Source organism: Crocuta crocuta, unplaced genomic scaffold (genome assembly GCF_008692635.1).
Source record: "Crocuta crocuta isolate KB4526 unplaced genomic scaffold, BGI_CrCroc_1.0 scaffold306, whole genome shotgun sequence".
NCBI classification, from domain to species: domain Eukaryota; kingdom Metazoa; phylum Chordata; class Mammalia; order Carnivora; family Hyaenidae; genus Crocuta; species Crocuta crocuta.
Genome location: NW_027529630.1, coordinates 966,069 through 986,985, shown reverse-complemented (window position 1 = coordinate 986,985; position 20,917 = coordinate 966,069). Strand labels below are relative to the sequence as shown.

Genomic DNA, 20,917 nt, shown 5'->3' with positions numbered 1-20,917 from the left:
TTATTAAAAAATTTTTAAAGTTTATTTATTTTGAAACAGTGCAAGCCTCAGCCAGGGAAGGGTAGAGAGAGGGGAATAGAAAGAATCCCAAGCAAGCTCTGCATTGTTAAGAGTGGAGCCTGATATGGAGCTTGAACTCACAAACCCTGAAATCATGTCTTGTGCAGAAATTAAGAGTCAGATGCTTACCGCACTGAGCCACCCAGGGGCCCCATCCTTCCTTCATCTTCCTTCCTNCCATCCTTCTTTTTTTTTTTTTAACTAAACAAAAAACTTTTTAATGTTTATTTATTCTTGAGAGGGGCAGAGAGAGGGGGATACACAGAATTTGAAGCAGGCTCCAGGCTTCAGAGAGACACAGAGCCTGACACAGGGCTCGAACGCACAAACCGTAGGATCATGACCTGAGCCGAAGTCAGATGTTCAACCGACTGAGCCACCCAGGTGCCCCTATATTTTTTTATTTTGAAAAAGAGAGGGAGAGAAAGAACAGGTGGGATAGGGGCAGAGAGAGAGCAGGGGGGAGAATCCAAAGTGGGCCCTGTACTGACAGCAGACAGCCCAACACAGGGCTCAAACTCAGAGAACCATGAGACAGTGACCTGAGCCAAAGTTGGACACTCAACCGACTGAGCCACTGAGATGCCCTTGTAATTCTCTTTCTTATTCTAGGCCTTGTTTTCCTTATTTTGGTATTGAAAAAGTTACATGCTAAGAGTTCTAGTTCTGAAAACAGGTAAGCCTAAGGAAATTTGAGCTGGGAAAGTGTCAACTTATTCTAAGTTACTTGACTTTTGGATTCGGGGTAGGAGTGGAATTCCTTTTTAGCCCCTAACTTATAGTGATTTTGCACTGTATGTGCAGTCACAGCTGAGTGATCAAAAGTGAAGTAGCTGTTTAATTGGAAGCAGGCACTAGGAGCTTTCTCCTGAAAAACAATCATAGGACATGCTGGTCTGGGAGAAATCATTCCCTGGTAGGACCTATTGTTTGAAGGAAGTGGGGGTGAATTTCATCAAAATGGACAGTGTGGATATTGTGATTTAGGAGATTTAGAGACTTTGTTCCCTGCTGTGGTTAATTTTAAGCCTTTCTTTAGAGGGATTCTCTTAATGATTGGTGCAATGGGATTCATTTAGAGAAAAAGCCCCAGGTAACCACAATTAGAGTTGAATGGCCAAGAGCAGAGCCAGTTGCTGGACAGAAAGTGGCCTAATCAGTTGCTTTTTGACACTTAGATCCTATAGTGACCTCAAGGAGAGAATAGCTGTTTGGTAAGCTCACTAGGCTGAGAGATTTGGGCTCTAAACAGAGGAGGAGGTGACCTGTAGAATCCATACCTCTTAATCTCCCTATTTCTCCTCTTTCCCTTAGTGCCCTTTAGTTTTAAATAGGATTGTGTAAACACATCTTGACAGTCCCCTTAAAGTGGCAGGCCTATGATATTTTCTCGTGTTCACTCATGCTAGATATGTGACTTTAAATTAGAGAGATTGTCCTCTTTGACAGTTTGGCTTCACTGGCCTGCTTCACTGAAAGAATCCATTAGATTAGGGCCAGTTGGTTGTCATTCAGCCAGACAACGTTATTTGGCACCTCCTGCGTGCAAGCATTGTGCTGAAAAGGAGCTAGATGAGATGATTTCTGCTCTCTAGAAGCTTAGTCAAGTGAAACATATTTGCAACTAGTGTAGACCCAAAGAGGAATGGAATAAAATGTGCAGAAGAACAAGCAATATTGGGATATATACAGGAAAGAACAGTTGTTTTTGAATTGGGGGAACAAGGAGAGCATCTGAAGAGAGAAGGCATTTGAATCAGCTTGTAAAAGATGAACTAGGACTTCAGTAGGTTTAGAAGAAAGCATTTTGAAGGGGGTCACATATGGGCAAAGGCACAGAGCTTGGAAAATGCCTGGCATGTTTGGGAAATGTGTTCCTGAGATAGAAAATACTTTAATTATTTTAAGTAATCTCTGCACCCAATATGGGGCTTGATTTCATTACCTCAAGATCAAGAGTCACATGCTTTTCCAGCTGAGCCAGCCAGGTACCCCCAAATGTTTCTGATGTTAGAAAGAACATGATCCAATCCATGTTACTTAGGTCTTGGTCTGTTTTCTTTAAGTATAAGGTCTTAGATCTTAGGGTTGAGAAGGTGATGGTCCTGGGTCTAGAGTATAAGGTTTGTCAGGAGTCTCAGTATAACTTGATTCCTCAGTTACATTTACTAAAGCAGCTCCAGAAGCTAGAAGGGAGGAAATGGTCAGCAATGTCCCTTTATTTATTTTTTAAAGTTTACTTACTTATTTTGAGAGAGAGCGTGCACGAGCAGAGGAGGGGCAGAGAGACAGGGAGAGAGAATCCCAAGCATGCTTCATGCTGTCAGTGCCAGATCCTGATGTGGGGCTCAGTCCCATGCACTGCAAGATCATGACCTGAGCCAAAATCAGCAGTCAGACGTTTAACCTACTGAGCCACCCAAGAGTCTCAGCATTGTGCCTGTAGACTGAGCTTCTCCACATCCCCAAGATGGTTTTCTTAGACATGTACATTATGCAGTCTTCCTATTAGTGAGTTGCTTGCTTCTTTGTTGTTGTTTTGGGGGAGGGGAGTTTCTTAGTTCTGCTAATCCTTTGAGGATAAAACTTCTCACAAAGGATGAACTTTTGATTATACAATAGAAACCAAAAACATTTTTTGAATCTGATTGGAAAGTCGTATGTGTTCATTGTGGGAAACAGGAAAAATATAGGAAAGTATAAAGAAGAAAACTAAAACCATCCATAACCCTACCATCTGGAGAAAATCACTTATTCCAGTTTTAGTATTTCCTTTCAATGTTTTGTACCTATGCATATTTTGTTTTGCATAGTCCAATGTCATACATTACCTGTAATTTTACATTCTGTTTTTTTCCCCGGTTACCATTATTTTCATTGTATAAATTCATATAACTTTAAAATGTGGCTGAAACTATAAATATTTATAATGACTATGTAGTAGTCTATCATATAGGATTTTTATAGTGCTTTTAGTTTTTTCTATTAAATGGTATTTTTAAAAAAATTTTTAACGTTTATTTATATTTGAGAGACAGAGTGTGAGCGGGGGAGGGACAGTGAGGGGGGAGACACAGAATCCCAGGCAGGCTGCAGGCTCTGAGCTGTCAGCCCAGAGCCTGACATGGGGCTCGAACCCACAAACCATGAGATCATGACCTGAGCTGAAGTCTGATGCTTAACCGACGGAGCCACCCAGGCGCCCCTGTTTTAAATAGTATTGTAATACTTTTTTTAATATATATTTTTAAGTATTTATCTTGAGAAAGACAGAGAGCGTGAGCCAGTGCGGTGGGGGGAAGGGGTGGAAGAGAGAAAGAGAAAGAATCCCAAGCAGGCTCTACAAGGTCAGTACTCGAACCCACAAACTGTGAGATCATGACTTGAGCCAAAACCGAGTGTGTGACACTCAGCCAACTAAACCACCCAGGCGTCCCTGAATATGAACATCTTTTAGGTTCCCAATATATATTGCCAAATTTTCTTCTAGAGAATCACTTAAAGAAAGCCTTCTCACTTCCATGAGAAAACTATAGTATTCTTTCTTTGATAATTTTTCATTCAAAGTACTAGATTAACTTAACTTCCCTGGAGGGTATGATAGCTTCTTTGCCGTTCTTATATTAAAATCAAAATTTGGGAGAGGATGGAAAGAGAAAGTGTGTGTGTTGAGGGGTCACTGTTATGAAGCCCTATTTGCTAAAATGACTTCTACAAATGAAAAAGGAGACAAGTTACACTCACTTTTCCATTTATAAAATTGGGGTGATGGCACCTTCCCCTTCTGTACTACAGAAATTGGATGACCTAAAATTTCTCATAGATATGATTTAATTTCATGGCTTAGATCCTCAGAAGGTTAGGCTCTGGAGGCGAGAATTGGCCTTTCTCACAAAGGTCAGGGCCCTAGCTCTTAGCCGTTGGCTAGACATTCTAGAAATGCTAAGCTCCTTTGTAGTGAATCTTCTACAAGCAAAAGAGAAGGACAGACACCCGTGTTGTGTCGGGGGGTCTTTGTTGGTGTTCAGAGGTGAGGGAGCTTACTTTGATTTCATACTATTATTGTAGTGTGTTACTGAGAGCTGCATTGCTCATCAGCGTCACTGAAGGATATTTGGAGCCAGGTCTGTTTCCCATTAGTTGAAATCAAAGAGAAAAAGAAGATGAAGAATAGCACATTGGAAATTTATTAGAGTAGTATTTCAACCCTAAAGCAGAGGGATGTCTTTTGACTTCATTGGAGCATTTTATTTTTATTTTTAAAATACATATGTATTTTTAAGTTTTGGAGAGCACACGCAAGCTGGGAAGAGGGGCAGAGGGAGAGAGAGTCTCAAGCAGGCTCCATGTTCAGCATGGAGCTCTATGGGGGGCTCAATCCCATGACCCTGGGATCATGACCTGAGCTGAAATCAGGAGTTGGATACTCAACGGACTGAGCTACCCAGGTGTCCTTTGAGTGTTTTAGACTTGTTTCTTCAATATTATATATCAGACCTATTTTTCCATATAAGTTTCATTTAAAATGAGTCTAACATAGCCACACTCTTGTCAGTTGGATAACAATTAGTCTCCATTAAGAAACTGCTCTTTAGATGTTAAATGAGTTATTTAGTTTAGACCCAGGTAGTAAATATTTCAAGCCTTGCAGGATGTGTAGTTGCAACTACAGTTGACCCTTGAACAACATGGATTTGAATTGCACGGGTCCTCTTATATGTGGATTTTTTTTGTTAAACACGGTACAATACTGTAAATGTATTTTCTCTCACTTATGACTTCTCAGTAACATTTTCTTTTTTCTAGCTTTATTGTTCGATTGCAGTATTAATACTTATAACTTGAAAGAAAAGTGTTAATCAGTTGTTTATGTTATCAGTAAGGCTTCCAGTCAACAGTAGGCTATTAGTAGTTAAGTTTTTGGGGTGTCAGAAGCTATACATGGATTTTCAACTGCATGGGGTGGCGGAGGTGGGAGCGGTTTGTGCCCCAACCTTTACATTGTTCAAGGGTCAGCTCTACTTACCTCTGCAGGTCATAGTTTGTTGACGTTTGGATAGTGGGAAATACATTAGTCAGAAGGCCTAGCTGTCCAAAAACTATAGCATATTTCTCAAGCTTTTAAAAGTATGAGGAAATAGGGGTTGCCTGCGTGGCTCAGTTGGTTGAGTGTCCGACTTCAGCTTAGGTCACAGTCTTGCAGTTTGTGGGTTCAAGCCCCATGTCAGGCTCTGTGCTGACAGCTCAGAGCCTGGAGCCTGCTTCAGATTCTGTATCTCTCTCTCTTGCCCCTCTCCCACTTGCGCGCACGCGCTCTACCTCTCTCTCTCAGAAATATTAAAAAAAATTAAAAGTATGAGGAATCTGTTTATACCAATATGGAAACATGTCAGAAATTTTTAAGTGAAAAAGGAAAGTTGCAAAACAAATTATAACAGAATGATTACAGGCATGTAGATCAAACACATTCATACTCTTTTTATTTACATACATACATGTATATATACACATCTCTATACATACACACATGTGTACAAAAGTCTGAAAGGTCATAGCAGACTTATAACAGTGGTCACTCTGAGGAGGGGAGTGCCATTGGTAAATGTGGGTTAAGGTTTGGTGAGTGGGGAGTTTTACATTTTACTTCGTATACTTCTGTATTATAATATTTCATAGTGATAATGGATTTTTTCTCCTTCCTACTTGTTTGGATGGCTAGTGGGCCTGTCTGCACTGGCCAGGGCCAGGAGTGTGACAGAGTAGGACTAATTTCCCAGCTCTGCCACATCAGTTGAGTGGGAAGCAGCTGCTGAGACCAGAACAAGGAGCACATGTATGGCTGGGGTGGGGAGGTGGGTAGTGCAGGTGGCTGGGAGAGGTGGCCAAGACAGGCCAATTCTAATTTACCAACCATAAGTATCACATGTCACATATTGACATTCTCCAAGTTGCTTTGCTTCCCTTTATCACACTGAGCCCTGAGGAAAATTATATGAGCAAGTAAGGCAGGAATGATGATAGATAGAAAAGGAAGCAATCAAAACATTAGACAACAAGGAAGTGTGGATAGAAAAAAATTTCTTTTTTTAAAAGAATTTTTAAAGAATTAAAAAAATATGTACAGGGATACGCATTATGGCATTGTTTGAAATGGTAACAGATTACAAATAGTCATGTCCATCAGTTGAAAAATATGTGGACCCGTTATATCGACTGTTACTATACAGCTTTTTCAAAGTGTGAGTTGAAATTTTATTTGCTGACTTGGTGGAGGAATGTTCACGATAAATTATTAAGTGAGGAAAACAAGTTGCAGAGCAGTGTTAAAGTCTAAGACTAGTTTTTTTAAAACAATAAAAAATCCTTTAAATATAAAAATGTATTTGTGCTTATGTGTTGTGGCGCATGGAAGTCTGTTAACATTTCTTGTGGGGGGGCTGGAGGGGAACAAAAAGGTGCTGAGAGATTACAAATTTTGTGGGTTTTGGGTTTTTTTTTTTTTTTTTTTGAGAGAGAGCACAAGTGGGGAGAAGGGCAGAGGGAGAGAGAGAAAGAATCTTATACAGAAACAGGGGTGCCTGGGTGGGTCCTTATTGGTTGGTAAAATGTCTGACTTTGGCTCAGGTCATGATCTCGTAGTTTGTGAGTTCCAGCCCCATGTCTGGTTCTGTGCTGACAGCTCAGATCCTCGAGCCTGCTTCCAATTCTGTGTATGTCTCTTTTTCTGACCCTCTCTCGCTTGCGGGCTAGTGCGTGTGTGCACTGTCTCTTTCTCTCTCTCTCAAAAGTAAACATTAAGAAAATGGAAAAAAGTGAGTCTGGGTGACTCAGTTGCTTAAGCCTCTGACTTAAGCTCAGATCATGATCTTGTGGTTGGTTTGTGGGTTTGAGCCCTACACTGGGCTCTGTGCTGACAGCTCAGAGCCTGGAGCCTGCTTCGAGTTCTGTGTCTCCCTCTCTCTCTGCCCTTCCCCTGCTTGTGCTCTGTCTCTGTCTAAAATAAATAAACATTAAAATTTTTTTAAAAAGCAGAAATAAAAGAAGCAGAGAAGGGAGAGCATCTCTTAAGAATTCTTAAGAGAGGGGCGCCTGGGTGGCTTAGTCGGTTAAGCGTCCGATTTTCGCTTAGGTCATGATCTCGCGGTTCGTGGGTTCGAGCCCCGCGTCAGGCCCTGTGCTGACTGCCAGCTCGGAGCCTGGAGCCTGTTTCAGTCTGTGACTCCCTCTCTCTCTGACCCTCCCCTGCTCACGCTGTCTCTCTCTCTCTCCTAGAAATAAATAAAACATTAAAAAAAAAAAATTCTTAAGAGAATCTGGGCACCTGCGTGGCTCAGTTGGTTAAGCGTCTGACTTTGGCTCAGGTCATGATCTCACAGTTTGTGGATTTGAGTCCTGCATAGGGCTCTCTGCTGTCAGTGTGGAGCCTACTTTGGATCCACTGTCTCCCCTTCCTCTGCTCTCTCTCTCTCTCAAAATAAATAAACTTAAAAAAAAAAGTGTTTTGTAGAACAGAAGTTTAAACAAAACAACAACAAAGAATTCTGAAGGGACTCCACACTGGGCATGGAGTCCAGTGCAGGGCATGGTCTCACAATGGTGAGATCACGACCTGAGCCAAAATCCAGAGTTGGACGGTGAGCCAACTGAGCCACCCAGATGCCCTACTAATTTTGTTTTTAAATCTAGCTTTGTATTGCTTCATTGGTTTTAGAGAACAAGGAAAATAAACTTGTTCAAGCAAGAGGTGAAGTATCTTCATCATAATTGATTTTTAAGAGGTGCTTTAATTTATCTAGTGAGTTAATGAAGCAGAGAATTATGAAAGTAAAAAATACAGTTAACATGTAAATCTCCTGGGTTTAGGGGAGGTATCTGGGTAGTGGAAAGAGTCCCAGAAGCCAAGGAACCAACTTTGTAGTTGTAGTTCTCAATTTCTTGATGTGTGAGCTTCAGTGTATACGGTTGCTTAACAAATGTTAAACGGGGCCCCAGTCACTGCATTTCTAAAATGAAGAGCTTCTACCAGAGACACTGATCTCTAAGGTCATTTCTAGCCCTAATGCTCCAGGAGTCTATCCCACAGTTGAGCTACCTCTTGAGATTAGAACATTTTTATTTTTTATTTTGCATGCACGTGCAGCGATGTGAGAGAGAGAGAGAGAGAGAGAGAGAGAGAAAGTGGAGTGGGATGGGGCAAGAGAAAGAGGGAGAGAGTGAATCTCATGCAGGCTCCAATGACAGCTCAAAGCCTTGATGTGGAGCTAAATCCCATGAACCGTGAGATCATGACCTGAGCCAAAATCAAGAGTTGGCCTCTCAACTGACTAAGCCACCAGGCATCCCTGTATTTTATTTATTTTTAAATGCTTTGCTATTGTTGTTTTTACATTTTAACACTCTGAAATTAGAATGCATTTATAGTTGGTGAAATCTTTCAATTGTTGGCTACTTTTTTCACATTTTCGTTTTCTCTGAAATTGAGATATCTTACTATTGATAGTATAATTCCACTTAAACATTTTTTTTAATGTTTATTTTTGAGAGAGAGGGAGAGAAAACACAAGCGGGGGAGGGGCAGAGAGAGAGAGAGAGAGAGAGGGAGGCCCAGAATCCAAAGCAGGCTCCAGGCTCCGACCTGTCAGCACAGAGCCTGATGTGGGTCTCAAATTCATGAACCAAGAGATTATCACCTGAGCTGAAGTTGGACGCTTAACCAAGTAAGCCATCCAGCTGCCCCTGATAGTTTCACTTTTCAATGCCAAGTTGTTTTTTTTCCCCCCACTAACTATAATCTTGACCCCTTTCTGGGCTTCCCTTGCTCCTAACCTCATCAGAATCACTCACATCTCTTAGACATTATGGGTAGGCACAAGTGAGTGAACATATTATTTGAGTGTTCAAGGATTTTGTGCATCCCTGCTTAACTGATAGATGCCCTACGTGTACCTGCTGCTTGAGAAGCCAGGTAAATATGTATGTGGCCCTGAGGTATCCAACTTAGTGCTCCTGATTTTGATTAGTCTGTCTTAATTTTGCTTAGTGTTTGTTTTTTAATTAAAGTATAACATGCAGAAAAATGCATGAAGTAATGTAGCTCATGAGTTTTCACAAAATGAACATACCTGTGTAACTAGTGCTGTTTCAAGAAACAGAACATTACCAGCATCCCATAAGCCCTTTCCCGCTATTATCTCCCTGCTGTTCTCTTTTTAAATGCAGTGAAAGTGTACACAGGGATGGTGACACTCTGTTGGTTCACAGGTGGGTGTGTGGCTCATGGTTATCTTGGGGCGAATCTGCTGGAAAGAGCTTCAGATTTGGAGCCAGAAGATCAGAGTTGCATTGTGGTCCTCTTATTTTGTAGTTGTATGACCTTAGGCAAAGTACTGTTCTGAACTTCATTCCTCTTTGATAAAATGAAAACAATGTTTACTTTGCAGAGCTGTTGCAAGGATCATGTGAAATACTTTGTAGATGGGACACACTGTCAGTGGTAAAAAGCTGTACCCAAATGCTAGTCATTTTTTAGTGAGGAAGGTAGAATCCCAAGCAGGGGATGATGTGAACCTGATGTAAGGAGAGAACATGAAGAAGTTTGATCCCTAGATCCATTCTTTTAACCACCTGTATTGCCTTCCTTTTAAATTGATATTGGTGTGGTCCTTGGCTTTCTGTTAAAAAATTTCCCAAATGAAAATAATGTAAACGTCTAACGGGAATCCTCAGAGATTTGGAATTTCAATCAGTCTGTCACTTCCTGTCAATGTGGGTGCCCCCCAGATCTGTGCAAGGCAGAGACTTTGGTAGAACTTTAATACATTTCAGTAGCAAATGTAGGGCATCACTTCTTTACAGGCCCAATAAGCAAGCCCTCTTCTGATTATATCACACTGTTCTAAAAGTGACCCAAATCTGTATCTCTAGCCCCAACTCATATTTTTCACCAGCTACTGGATTTTCCCAATTGTATTTCCAGTAGATACCTCATGTCTAAAACTAAATTTTCAAACCACCTGCCAGATGGTATGATGGTTTAGATTATGAACTTTGGAGTGAGTTAGACCTGGTTTGAACTTTTTTAAAATTTTATTTATTTTTGAGAGAGAGAGAGTGTGTGCAAGCCGGGGAGGGACAGAGGGGGACAGAGGATCTGAAGGGGGCCTTGCGCTGACAGCAGAGAGCCTGATGTGTGGGGCTCGACCTCACAAACCGTGAGATCATGATCTGAAGTCAGACGCTTAACCAACTGAGCCACTCAGGCACCTTGACCTGTGTTTGAATCTTAATTCTGCTACTTATTAACATCATGATCTTGGACCGGTTGCTTAACATCTTGAAACTGCTGTGAAAGAGAGTATTAATAGTACTTGCCTGATAGGGTTGATACTAGTACTCAATAAGTTATTACTTTTGCATTCTTTTTGTTTTTGGCACACATCCGTATTTGCTCATTTAAGCTAGGGGATTAGAGGTGCTTCTGGAATTTTCCTTTTTCTTTTCTTCACTTACAGTTGATTATCAGGGCTTGTCATAAGTAGTTCTCAAACTATTGCTTCCTCTTTTTAAAATTTTATTTTTATTTCTTTTTTAACTTTTTAAAAAATACTTTGAGTAAGACAGAGAAAGAGAGCACACACATCCAGGAGGGACAGAGAGGGAGAGGGAGAGACAGTCCCAAGCAGGTGCCACACTGTCAGCACAGAGCCCAGCTTGGGGCTCATTCCATGAACTGCGAGATCATGACCTGAGCAGAAATCGAGAATTGGACGCTTAACCAGCTGAGCCACCCAAGTGCCCCTGCTTCCTCTTTTTTTTAATCACTGCTTTACTTCAGACATGTATCCCTACCTGCCTGGAACAAGCAGTAGTTTTGCACTGCATTCTGCAAAGCTTAATAGAATTACAGAACAATGAGGAAAAAAAAATAATTACAGGACAGACTCAGGAACCAAATGGAAACAAGGGGGACAGGGCTCCAGACATCCTTTACTTCAAACCATCCACTTTTATCTGTATCATGGGTTCTTTTTTTTTTTTAAGTTTATTTTTGAGAGGAGAGAGAGCAAGCAAGCAGGAGCAAGGGAGGAGCAGAGAATGGGAGAAAGACAGTATTCCAGGCAGGCCCTGCACTTTCAGTGCAGAGCCCAACTCGGGACTTGAACTCACCCAGGTGCCCCTTTGTATCTTGCGTTCTATATGAAGATTGAGTCTGAAGAGGCTTCACTTTTAAAATATATTTTGAAACCTTTCATTCATTTAAGAAATGCTTATCAAGTACCTTCTATGTGCCAGGCATTGTGCTAACTTCTAAGAATTCAGTGCACACTGTGATTTCATGGAACATATGATGGTAGGAGAAAGGAATTAATGAAATGCAAAAGGCATAACTAGAAACTGAGTGCTGTGAAGGAAAGTACTATGGGCTATGCATAGTAGGAACTTGACCTAGTATGGAACTGGGAACTAGGAAGTAGGTGGTTATGGAGAATTTACGTGAGGAAGTAACATTTGAGCTGAAGTATGTAAGATTTCCAATGGCTTCAGATCTTTTCCGTGTGATGTATGGGCGCCAGTGCAAGTACGGAGCTCCTTACTCCTCCGCCATCTTGCCCCCTCTTCCAATTTGAGCTGAAATATGAAGGATAAGTTAGAATTAACTAGATGAAGAGGCAGGAAAAGAAAGTGTTGGGTAGAGGGAAGAGTATGGACAACGCTAAACCATATGCAGATAGAATTTTCTAGTAATAGAATTTCAGCCTCTAATAGCAGCTAGCATTTATTTTCTGTGCTAGATATTGTGCTAAGTGCTTTGCAAGTACTATCTTGTTAATTCCATACAATGACCCTCTGAGAAAGTATTATTACTATTCCTGTTTTACAGATGGGGGAACTGGGAACACAGAGAGTTATTTAGACTGCCTAAATAACCTGCCTAAGGTTGCACAGCTAATAAGCTCTAGAGCCAGGATTTTAATTAGGCAGTCTAACTTCAGACCCCATGCTCTTAGCCACTGTGCTATGTTGCCTTCCTCTTGTTTCTTACCATTCTATCTTATATGTCATACAGACTGGAATATAGATCTGATCTATGTTATTCCCCTTTACTTCGTCCCTTTAGAAACCTTGATCGTTTCCTATCACCTGTAGGATGAAAATCTGAATTCTTAGTATGATGTAAGTACCTCACAGTTTAGTACTACTTATCCTCATCATCTGCTACACCTTCCTAAAACTACATGCCATTGTTCAAATGTAATAAGTTCTGTCTTTGCACTTGCTGTTCTCTCTGCATAGAATGCTCTTTTTTTCTTCTCTTTTGGTGAAATCCTACTATCCTACTCATACTTTAAGTACTGGGCTTAAATGTTACTTCCTTGGTAAAGCTTTTCTAATCATCCATCTTGAATTAATCAGGCCATCACATGTCCTCTAAAACAGTAACTTCTCCTGTATTCCTGTTCTGAAGTCTTTTCAGTAAAGCAGGAATCCTAGGTCTTTTCCTTCCTACAACCTTGTTCCTAAGAGCTTTGGGTCTACCTCCACAATGCCCTTCAGAGAACACCGTTCTTCCTTCGTTCCTGCTGTCCCTGTCCTGCAGTTGCCACCTCACTGTTCTGCCTCTGAACTCGATGTTGTGCTAGATTCATTTTTTAAAAACACACAACACAAGTAAACCTTCTGCTCAGGATGCTGCCTTTCTGGTGTGTTTCCTACAAGTTTAGACTTCCTGGTGTTCTATCACCTTCATATCAGCACTGCCCAAATCTATGTTCTTTCACCCTGTATTAAGGTGAGTTATAGACATGTTTCTTTCTCCACAGGATTGTAACCCTGTCTAGTTCATGTCTGAGTCTCCAACGCAGTGTTCACAGGTGTTTATTTCATGTTTATGGTTGAATGTCCTTGATTAAATTTCATTAATTCCAAATAAGGAGTAACCCATCTTCTATATTTTGAAGAATTTGTATTGCAAATAATATTTTTTGCTTTGTTGTTTTTGTTTTAAAGATGTGGTCATAAAGTGGTGGGAATGGGGAAGATTTTAGTTTTAGGAAAATTGCTGGTGAGGAACTCTCATCTTTCTCAATGATGCCAGATTCATGGGGATGTTACTTTATCTAATAATGTTCAAGTTACTTAGCATCTTTAAACATGGAGAAAATGACACCTAAGACTTACCCACACCATGAGTTAGTTGTGGCAGAAACCATTTGATCAAGGAATGTGTAAGTGCTTTGTACACATAAAGGATGATACTGATAAGAAAAGTATAGGTTGTAGTTGAGGTGTGCTGGAGAGAGCCCTGGATTTAGAAGATTTGACTTCTGGCTCTGCAACCTTGCAGGCTGACCTTGGAGCAGGTATTTTCTTCTAGTCTCTAAAATGGGAATAAACCTTTTTGCTTCTTAGGGTTCTTTAGAGAGGGGATTAATTGAGATGTGAAACATAGCCTTCCTTACATTCTTGAAGTCTGTTAAAGTGTTAGGTTTGTTATCTTTTTTCTTTTCTTTTTTTTTTTTTTAAATCATGGCCATGTTAGACACCATTCCCATTTATCTTACTAGGAACATATTAACAAGTTTGGTTTTTGAGGCAATCTAACATCCTATTTAGAAGTCCAAATCTTACTAATATTTGTGTTTGTTCGTTTCTTTGGCTGGTTAAAGGCATCTTGTTGTGATAGGAGAAGTAGATTTGGAACCAGAAAGACAGGGGATTCAGTGCTGTGTAGGAGGCGGGGACATGGAAGATAAAGCAGAGGGGGTAGGAGAAGAGGGGGAAGGGAGAGGAGAGAGGTGTCATCTGAGTTTTTTAGTTACTTAAGGCCTATTTGAAACAAACTAGGTCCTGGGCAGAATCCTTATTCTCCAGGCTTATGTTCTGAAATCATAAGTTGTCTCAAATCAGCAGACCTTGTTCAGACATACAAATAGGTTGTAAAATTTGTCACAGGCAGGAGGTAGCAAATCTTCAGCAGAGTGGTCACATGTATTCTAGTATGAATGTAAGGTGGAACTAGATGACCTTTAAGGTCTCTCAACTTTAAGATTCTGTGATTTGTTGACCAAGTATAGAAAGCTGTTTTTATTTAGGCATTTTAGACCACTGTAATTATAAATTGCACTGTTCTCTGTGGCTTTTATTTACAAACACTTGTAAATGCCTTAAGTATAGCTCCAGTCACTTTGTGCCTCATGAAATATTGGTGCTATCAGTTTCCAAGGACCACCTTCTGTCATCAGAATTAGTAAAGCACCCACATGCACCTTCCTTTGGGGTTGGAACCCAGTTAACAAACAAAGTGCTTTTTTCTAGGGGATTTGCTTTTTTTGGAAAGGAAACCCTAACTGTTGAAGTTTTGACCAGATTCTGAGATTATTTCTTTTACAAAGATTTTTGTTGATGTTCTTGGTGAGAATGATGTCCTGCAGAAAGAATCATGGGGAATTTTTGGAGGTGCTTTAGATATGATCTGTCTAATACCAATAACCTCTTTTTACTGAGACCCAAGCTAGGGCAAGTGACTTGCCTAAAGTCATAAATTTAGTAGGCAGTCCATTGAGAACTTACCTCCGGGGGCTTCCAATACCAAATCTAGTGTGTTTTTGCCATTGGTGTGGCTGTCTCCAGGAGTAGTTGCAAATCTTTACATTGAAACTGTTCGTCCTTCTGTTTCTGTTACCTCTCTCATCATCAGTTCTGTGTTTGTGCACAAACATTGCGCTAGACATGTTTCCTGTAGGGACAGATCCATTTACTTCTCTGTGAAAATGAAACAGGGTGAACAGGTTCTTAGGTGTTTTGTAGAAAATACCTTCTAGAGGGAGAACTGAATTAGGGCCTCTTGGAGGTTATAATGAATCCTCTTGGGTTTTGATTTGCCCTCTGCTTTTCTCCTCTGGAATTTGTAGACTTACCAACACTGCCTCATTACTCAGCACTACCCTCTGGAGAGGGAGGGTGAGGCCTGGTAAATAAGCTCCAGGTCATGGTTCTGAAACAGCAGTCCTTCCCTCCAGCCAATGGTATTTCCTCCAGCCTTCTTTCTCCGTGGTTTCTCACCCTTGAGATATGTCCAACATCCCTTCCAATAGAAAATTCTTCTATTCTTGTCTCTTCAGAGGAGTTTTGGTCCTTTAATGTTTGTAAAGCTCTTGCATCTTCAGAAAAAAGTTCTTTAGTGGTTACTTTTAAAATTAGAACGGCTTTGAGGGGCACCTGGGTGGCTTAGTCAGTTAAGCATCCGACTTTGGCTCAGGTCATGATCTTGTGGTCCGTGAGTTTGAACCCCACATCTGGCTCTGTGCTGGGCAGAGGAGCCTGGGGCCTGCTTTGGGTTCTGTCTCTCTCTCTCTGCCCCTCCCCCGCTCATATGCACTCTCAAAAATAAAAACATTAAAAAATAATAAAATTAGAACTGATTGTTTTGATTAAAGAGTTGATTTTTATGAGGAGCTATAGAGGCACATGGCTTCTTTGAGCCTCTGAGAATGTGCTGTGTGTCAGCTTTTATTTATTCATTCAATGATTGTTTATTGAAGAGCATTGGAGAATAATGTAGATACCACAGAGACAATTTTCTACTTATGTGACTAAGTCACTTAATTCCTGAGACTCAGATTTCTTCATCTTTAAGATAGAAATAGGGGCGCCNAAAAAAATAAAAATAAAAAAAAATAAAAAAAAAAAAAGATAGAAATAAAACCTACTAGATGAGATGACCGTGTAAGAGGATGGGCTCTGGAGAAACCCATTTGGACTTAAATTTTGGCTCCAACACTTAACCGTGTGACCTTAGGCAAGTTTTTTAATCTTTCTCAGTTTCCTTTTCTGTAAAATAGAGATTGGTAATCATAGTATTTGTTGTTATGTCATTGTGAGGATTAAGCAAAATAAAGCAGGGAAGTGTTTAGCATTGTGCCTGGTGCATACTAAGTGCTCATTAAATGTTAGCTATTAATTACAACAGTAACAGCAACAACAATAATGATAGTCTTTAGGTATTTATTATGCTAGGACATCAAGAGGCAGAAGACTAGAAAGCATTACATAGGGCAGTACATCTATAAGAGCATTTTCCCTTGCCAGCTTTCCTAGTGAGAGGGCCTGGAGGGACTGAGAGGTTCTCATTGGGCCCTGGTCTACAGCTTCCTACAGTGAAAGCTCCTCTTCCAGGCTAAAAGGCTGAGGTAGGAGGTTCAGAGGGACTTCAGAGGACAGTGAGAAGACCAGGCGAGGTGGAAGGTTTGGGTAAGGGCCTAAATAACTCTAGTAGAAGGTAAAACTGTGTCCAGGTCATGGAGGGCCATGAATGCCAGGTGAATTATTTGTATTAGAGCCATCCTACCCTGGGTCATCTCAGCAGAATTGCTCTCTTTCAGTCTTTCCTTTAAACTTTTCAAAATGGTAATATACATGAAAAACTCTGATGTTTACATTTTAAACAAAAATAATAAAACACGCATGCACCTGCCACCCAGCTCAGGAGATGTATTACCAGACCCTTTGAAACATCCTGTGTGCTCCATACCCATCCCCATAGCTAACCTCTACCTGAATGCTGTCCTGAATCTTATGTTAGTCATGTATTTTCCTTCCTTCCTGTCTCGTTTCTTTTAAAAATGGTTTTACCATTCCTATCTTGATCTTTTGAAGTCTGAGCAGGGGCTGTGGAATCAGGCAGGAGCCAGATGGCTTGCCTGTCGCCTGGCTAGTCCTGGAGGAGGGTGGGGACACAGGACGGGAGTGGCAGCACCGTGGTGGGGGAGGGAGAGGCTGGAGAAACTGCCCTGGCTTCTTGGGCTGTCCTGAAGAGCAGGCCCAGAAGGTTGGCAAATTTGGCGGAGAGGTTCCAGAGAAGAGTTCAGCCCTCTGAGGCTGCACAGCTGGAGGCTGTTGCCTGGAGTTTAGAGGGATGGGAGGGTGGGGGCGAACATGTCTTCTATTCTTTTGAGACGCAGTATCAGCTCTTTCATGTGCTAGGGAGCTTCAGGTTAGCACAGTGCCAGATGTGGCCGGGACAGTTTTAGCAGGCCTGCCTCCTATTTTCACCTCATACGTTTTCTGGAATGTTGATTGTGCCAGTCATTGAATTATGTTTGCCACTTGGCTTTTCTATAAAAGCTTTGGGTTTTGCTTTGGCTTGGCTTTCCTGGTCCTCCTTTGAATAAGAACTTTTCTTTCTACCAAAACAGTTGCCAACCACAGACTGCAAGTGATACTGCTACAGGGCCAGGAAAAGCAGGGTGATGGGAGTCTCTGCAGCAGTGGGTCTTGATCAGACCCCTGCCACTCACCACAGTCACTCTCTGGTGCCCAGAAGGTTAAATTTGGAAACCTGTCATCCAGATGTATTTCAGTGGAACACGGAAATACATCTGGATACACAGACCCCTAGTGTGCTAGATACTGTAGGGGATCATAGAGAGAGATGGAACTAGTTATGCCCTTGATGAATTTACATTCTAGATGTGAGGATAAGATTTCCATATTTCTACAGTGAAGGCAGTACAAGTACCAAATGCAGAATGTAGACACATTTTTCTGATTACCAATGGAATACATGTTTATTAAAAATAAGTTCAAATATGAAAGACACATACAGTGTAGAAAGCCCCTCACAGTCTGACTCCTTCAGATAACCACTGATACCTGTTAAGGAGTATTTGAGGTGTTGAAATTTGAGCTGGACCTTAAAGTATAATCCAGAAAGGCAGACTGATGGATGGAAAGTAGGCATCCTAAGGATCCATGCTCCCAGTCCAGGGAGGAGCACCCTTACTAGCTTCCCTGACAAAAGAGCCAACTTCTGCATGGACACCTTGGTGATAAGGTGCCAAAATGCCTAGCTGGAATTAGCCTTTGTTAAGTACCACCTTGTGCCTTATGTGCTAGCCAATGTGTTGGGCATCTTATAGATGTTATTGAATTAATCCTCATTATAACCTTATGAAGTAGATTTTTTAAAAATATGTATTTTTGTTGTAAAATAGAAATCTTTATTTCTGTTTTACAAATAGTGATACTGAGGCTCAGAGGTTACTTGCTAGGGTCACGGCAGCAAGTGGTATAGAGTTCTGCTATTCACTAGGCATGTGATCATGAGCCAATTATTTCATCTCTGTGGCTCAGTCTTCTTTATCTGTAGAGTTGAGTGGTAACCGTATCTGCTTCACCAAAGGAGTTTTTCAGCTGAATGAGTTAATACACATGAGGCCAGCAGAACAGTGTGTGGCATGTAGTATGTACTCAGTAAGCAGTAGCTATTTATTATACCTCTCATTCTAACATGATTTGTGTCATCTCCCCCACTAAATTCTATATATGGCCTTTCTGTCCTCCCAGTCATCTCTCACACTTTTCTCTCCTTTTCAATTTCTCCCTCTGCATCCAACCATTGCCTTGTTTTCATCCTGTCTCTGCAGTGCCTCGTTCCTCTTTCCATTTTCCCTCATTTTACTCTTTGTGGCCTCATCACCACCTGTCTCCTGTTGTGGCAGCTGCTGACCTGCCTCCCTGCTGTTAGTCTAATTTTTTTATATATGAGAATCATTTCTGAAAGTTTAGTTCTCATCGTACCACATCTCTGTGTTAAAAACAAACACAGTGAACATTCACATCTTTATTCAGCTTCTTGGTTTCAAGTTCAAGATTCTCCAACCCTGACCCCACCTCAGGCTTTAAGTCTGTTCTGCTTTCCCTTTTCCCCCTGCCCCACTTCTCTCTGGGGAAATTTTACCTACATGTTCCAAGATCCAAACTGAAATATCAGTTCATTTTCTTAGTCTTTTTACCTACTCTCAACTAGTTGGAATTTTTATATTCTTTTGTGGAAGTTAGCACATACTGTCTTGAAATACCATTTTCAAGGCACATTTCTTATTTCCTGTGTAATTATAACCTAGATCAGTATAGAGGCTGAGTTTAATTCATATTTGTATACTCCCTACAATGTCCTATAGCAGTGGCTTGCACATAATAGGTGCTTAATAAATATTTTTGGTCTAAATAAAAGATGCGGGGGGGGGCGTCCTCATAACCGTTTGGTGAGTTTCTCTTGGAGTCTTGGTGAGAGTCACTGTTCGGTGGGTGGAAACGCTGTGGTTTTGTTTTCTGAGTCCGACATCTTTTCTTAATCCGCCATGGAGGAGAGGCAGAGCCTGTAGGCTCTGCCCATGGGTCCCAGTGCCTGTAACTGTGAAGGGGCTTCAGCCAGTGCATGCCGTAGTAGGTCCCGTGCCTTGGCCCTTCGGCCCCTCCCCATAAATGCTCAGCGGAACAGGGGATTAGGTTCTGGCAGCACAGCTGGGATTTTGGCGGCCATTCCACAGTCGACAATAGCACGCAGCCACCCGAACAGGACAGCGCAGGCCCGCACTCCAAGGCCACAGTCTCCCTGGGCTTCTTGTTTGGGTGGCCGAGGGGGAGGAGCGGGCACAGCGCGGCGTCCTGGCCTTGCCACGCAGAAGGTACGGGCTGGAGAGATTCCCTCTGGGAATGGGCTTGGGGGGTGGCCTTGTCCCAGGGCAGGCGGCGCTCGCCAAAGGAGGCCGGCGCTTTGTGTGTGAGCGGCATGTGTGTGCTTAAAGACACAGCCGCCCCGCCCTGGAGCCGGTGCCGGCAGGAAGCTGCCCCGCGTGAAAGGGCCTCTGGCCTGCTCTCTCCAAAGCCTCGGTTCCCGGCTTTTCCTCTTTGCCCCGCGCGCCGCCAGGCAGGGCTGATCTAATCACCAGGGCAGTCCGTCGCTGGCCAGAGAGAGAGATGGACAGGCTGTCACTGCTGTTTTAAGAGAGCCAAGGGGGAGTGTCCGGGTGATACCAGGTTTGTCAGGCAGGCCACCGTGAGATGTATTTTGTGTATTTATGCCACAGTTTGCCTTGGCTCTTGCCAGTGTTTCCGTTCAGGACTTTTTTGTCTGCTGGCTCCTGCGCCCCCTCCCCCTCAACCCCACCCCTTGNACTCCTTAGTGGGCCTAGCTTTCGGGCCCCTCCTCTCCAGTGCGCCCCTCCCCTCCTTGCCCCCGACTGCCGCCCCTCCCCCTTGCCGTGAGTTCCCTGCTTTCTCCATGCTCCCAGATCACGGAAGCTTGCTGTGCCTTTAAAGAAAGCAGACTCCTGGCTGTGACGCACTTCTGGCTGTCAGCCAGGAAGATCGCTCCAGCCTGGCTGACTGAGAAGAAAACCAACAACTTTTCTTTTGTGTGTGGGGTTACTTTCCACTAGCCCCCCCCTTCTTCCTCTCGTTTCAAGATTTAAATGCTAATGGCGGATTAAAACCTGTAGATACGTTTGGCTTTGGGAGTCTGGTAAGGCCCCCCTGCACTGAGACTTTTTCTCCCTCCCTCTTTCTCTGGGTTTTTGTTCAAACATGGACGAGGGGGTGCGGTGGAGTTCCCCCCCCTCCTTTCCTGCGCCATCCTTAAAGGGGAGGGAGAGGAGAGGGAGCGCAAGTAAACACTCAGAAACAGGCGCTGGGAGTAAAGCTTGCCAACATCCGGGAGTTGGCGCCTTTGAGAGCAAAGGGTTGCTTTCTTCCCCCCTCACGTAGATGTCAGCGTGTTTTTGTTCAGAGGGGGTATGCGTGCGCCTGCACATTGAGCTGTAGAGACAGCTCAAGAGAGCGTCTCCATTCCTGAGAGAGACCTGGGTGTGTGCGCAGTGGCGGGCAGTGAAAAAGGTTAATTTTGGCAGCTGGTAGCGACCAGGGTGTGTGAATACAGCAGTGGGGGCAGGTGCTGATGAACTGCTGGAGTGGGCTTGGGTGTGTATGTGCAGTATACGGCCTGTAGGCCCCAGGTCTGCTTCGTGATGGCAGCCTTTTTGCCCACATCCTTCTGATCTGGACCTTGCAGAGCAGC

The 20,917-nt window shown here is 42.5% G+C and overlaps 1 protein-coding gene across 5 annotated transcripts in view; it reads left to right on the top strand.

Moving 5' to 3' along the window:
- The window catches only part of NUMA1 (nuclear mitotic apparatus protein 1), a 70,845-nt gene that overhangs the window by 11,691 nt on the left and 38,237 nt on the right, over positions 1-20,917 (top strand). For 2 of the 5 annotated variants that reach the window (XM_077762195.1, XM_077762191.1), the window contains exon 1: positions 20,128-20,365. The exons of 2 other annotated variants lie outside the window; for them this stretch is intronic. The gene's annotated coding sequence lies outside the window, so the exon portion shown is untranslated. Of the gene's footprint in view, positions 1-19,794; positions 19,882-20,127; positions 20,366-20,917 lie in introns of those variants that run through there. One more of the 5 variants, XM_077762194.1, reaches the window with a different exon arrangement.